Below are 4075 nucleotides of genomic sequence, written 5' to 3'. Positions count from 1 at the left end.
CTTTTTTTTTCTGCTTATGTGGTGCTGAGGAATCGAACCCAGGGCCTCATGCATGCAAGGCAAGTGCTCTACCACTGAGCCAACTTCCCAGCCCCTAACTTGAAGGTTTTAAACACATGAATACATGCTTTTATTGTTAACTTATTTATGACTACTTCACCTGGAATGCTTTGGTGAGCTGATAGAGATTCTGGTGATGGAAAACAGTTTATTTCCCAAGTCACTTCATGGTGCTACCAATGCTAAACTACAAATTTGAAAGAAATTTAACTGTATACACAAAAACACTTCAGACATCCTCCCTGAAAAGTAACAAAAATAGCAATCTAGAAATGCCTTTTTATTCTTTTTATTATTACCCTACATTAATTCTATAGTTCTATGATTTTTTTTATTTTTTCATCTTAGTAATTAAACTTGGCTGTCTATAAATCTAAATCCTGTCTTAGTTTTTTCTCAAAGATGGTGTATGAATCTATAAAGCTTACTTGTTTGCGCTCTTTTGCTATTATTAGCTCTCATACCATTAAGTGACATTTCAAAAATAAATTTTAGAAATTAAAGAGTCATTAAAATATTCAAGTCTTTCCATTTTAATCACACAATGTCATTTTGTCAAAATATCTTCCAGAATATCAGGTCAATAAAAGAATACAGTTCCACCAAGAGTATAATTACTAGCCCAATTTTTATCTTAATAAAACGCTGAAGATAATCTAAACACATTAGAAAGAAATACAATAACAGGTAAAACAAGAGCACCATTTAGGATTATGGACACAACTTTTACAAGTTTAATGAAATAAAGCATACTTTGTAAACTTTTGTTAAATGGGCAACTCCTTTGTATATCTACTTAAAGACGATACAAATCGAATAAAAAGAAAAAAAGAACTAGGTAGCAGGCATGTGTCAGGAGAAAAACACCCATCCGCCCATATTTTTGACACCTTTAAATACAATAATTTGGTTTCAAAATTCCAAACTGGGCACTATGAATTGTATTGAGTTGATTATGAATTGCAAATGAATTGTTGAAAGCCTTATTTAAAATTCTCTTAATATTATTCTCTAGTTGTTCTTACACTGCACTGTCTATAGACATTGCTAACTACCAAGAAGTAGTATCTGTGATACACTCATACTTTTTCTTTTCAGTTATTGGGGTTGATATTCAAAATAGATGTAAGTTAATCCCTCAAAGAATAAAAACATAAAAAGAAGAAACTATTATGTCATGAAGGTTGTTATCAAAAAAAGAATGAAATTTAAGTTTTCCTCTGTGAAAACCATGCATGTATGTTTATATTGTTTTGTAGAGGTTTACTAATAAAGATATCACCAGAAGTTAGAAGAAAAATCAACTAGAGGAAATGCCGGTAGTATGGGATGTAAGAATTCAAAACTCTCTACAGCAGATACTCTTGTTTTAGGGGTAAGTAAGAGTCCTCTTATGGTTGACTAAACTCAAGACCATTAACTCAGTTTTAAAATGGATATTTTTAGATCTGGAAACAGGATGATTAAGTGAAATAAAAAAGCAATTTTAGCTGGGCACCGGTGGCTCATGCCTGTAATCCTAGCTACTCAGGAGGCTGAGATCTGAGGATCATGGTTCAAAGCCAGCCCAGGCAGAAAAGTCCGTGAGATTCACTAGAAAACCATAAGTGGTGCTGTGGCTCAAGAGGTAGAGCGCTCGCCTTGAGCTGAAGAGCACAGGGACAGTGCCCAGGCCCAGAGTTCAGGCCCCACAACCGGACCCAAAAAAAAAAATTTAAAAAAAAAAACAGACAACTTTTGCAGTTTCCAAATCTACTTTTTAATTATTTTGAGGTTTTTAATTCGATTTTTGAAGTTTTAAATCTAAAAAAATTTCGAAGTTTTAAATTTAAGTATCAGTGTTGAGTATGATGGTACATGCCTATAATCCTCGTACTTGGAAGGCCCAGTCAGCCTGGGCTGCATGGCTAGATTCTATCTCAAAAAGAAGAGAAGAGGAAGAAGAGGAGGGGGGAAGGAAAAGGAGATGGGAGTCAGATGGTTACAAATATTTAAGGCAAGAGTGGCGGCAAGATCGCAGTCACAGAAGGAAAAATATGAGAAAATATGAGAAGAGATATTTTGTATTTTGGAAAGTACATGCTTTATGTCTTTATATACATGAAATATATAGAGTTAAAATAACCAGTTATAAAAGTTATGCATATTTTAGAGAACAGAAATATGTCCAACAATTCTAAGTCGATTTGTAAAATAAATGTCTAACAAGCCTATTCTATTTTTAAATTTGCCTTTTTATATAATTTAATTTTTACTATTCCTGTGTTGTACAGAGGGGCTGCCATTTTGTAAGGTGGGAAATGAGTGCATTTCTTTTTTTGTACAATGTCACCCCTTCCTTTCCTTTCCCCCAGTTTCCCACTTTCCATCCCTGACCCCAAGTTACCTCCCCACAGGAAAAAAAAAAAATAAAAGCAAAAACAAATATCAATTTGCTTGCTCAAGTTCTACATTCTAAAAACTTACCTACATTAGCATATTTAATACAATAACACACCCATAGGTACTACCAATATGTAGCCACTATTAACATTATTTTCAGATGAGAAAACTTTGACAGAGAAGGAAAAAAACGCTTTCCATAAAACATGTAGTTAGTGAAACGTGAAGCAAGGATTTAAGCCCAGGTGGTCTGACAACTAAGTGTGGACAGGTTTTTTGACCAGTATTCTTACTAAGATAGAATCAGAGATCTGTAACTCCAAATCAACGCCCCCACCCCCGAAAAAAAAATGGCCTCTATAGTAAACTTCTTGTAAATATGAAAGAAACTGACTTACCTATCCCTACAGGGTGGATAATGGATTTAGTAACATGATACTCTGCAACATTTGCTTCCTAAAAGTCATATTTCTTTTGAATCATTCCTGGGACACGCCTAACAACTAAATTCAAGTACTTCTCTTGCCACTGACATATACACATTCTGTGTGTGTGTCTGTGTTTGCGTCTGTGTTGGTGTCAGGGCTACTCACTTGGTTGGTTTGTCCATGGCTCCTACTTTACTACTTGAGCCAGGCTTCCAGCCAGCTTTCTGGCTGGTTAATTGGACCTGAAGTCTCACAGACTTTTCTGCCCTGGATGACTTTCAGTCCCAATCTTGTAGGTCTCAACGTCCTGAAGTAGCTAAGATTACAGGCAGGAGCCACCAACCAGCACCCAGCTGCAAAAGGTATCATTCTCTAAATAATCACATTTGCAAAAATCAGAATTTTAACTTGCTACAAACGCCAACTGAAAACTTTCAGGAAGAAATCCAAGTTTAGTTGAAGGAACGTCTTCTGCCCAGGCTTTTTAACGGCTAGGTCATTGTGTTTCATTGCTGGAGCGTCTGCCCTTGGAGGAGGACAGTTTGCTCCCCGCCCCCACTTTCTCCTCCAGCTCTTCTCTCTCTCCTAGCTGCTACTTCTGTTCATAAACATGAGACCACTGTCTGCATTAAAAACAAAACTGACACCATGTAGATATAATCTGAAAGGTAAACCCCCTCAACAGATGGGTCAAAAGGTTCTTCTCTCCCTGTACTGAACACTGTCCTTACTGAAGAGGGAGGTCCGAGGGGCGCCATTAACTCAGAGTCTTGCCTTTTACATCTCTTGACTCTTCTAAGGTGTCGTAGAATACAGGGAAGGTGAAAGCCCGGGTCTCTTGGCAGCAGCCATGCAGAGAGATGTACCAAAAAGGGGTCCGTTTTAGAACCCAGATTTAACAGAGCCATTTCTTTAGGCTCCAAACCAGTAGTTGGCCAGCTTGGCCCACCACGTGACCTGCAGAGTCACGTGAATCTTCCCATGCATGCGCACTTCCTCCACCCTGCCTTTACAGCGTGGGGCGTGCGTGCGTGCGTGCGTGCGCAGGCGCAGTAGGACCACCCTGCTGCCGTTGGGGGGAATCCTCACTGCGTGAGGAGCCAGAGGACCGGCTGGGCGCTGGACTCCGGGCTCCCCCTGTGATGGCCACGCAGCGGGGGCTGAGGAACTGGCACTAAGGGTGCCATCGACAGGTATTTGCCTCC

This window comes from Dipodomys ordii, unplaced genomic scaffold (assembly GCF_000151885.1).
Source record: "Dipodomys ordii isolate 6190 unplaced genomic scaffold, Dord_2.0 Scaffold117, whole genome shotgun sequence".
NCBI lineage: Eukaryota > Metazoa > Chordata > Mammalia > Rodentia > Heteromyidae > Dipodomys > Dipodomys ordii.
The sequence above is the reverse complement of the archived record's forward strand: the minus strand, read 5'-3'. Positions refer to the sequence as shown.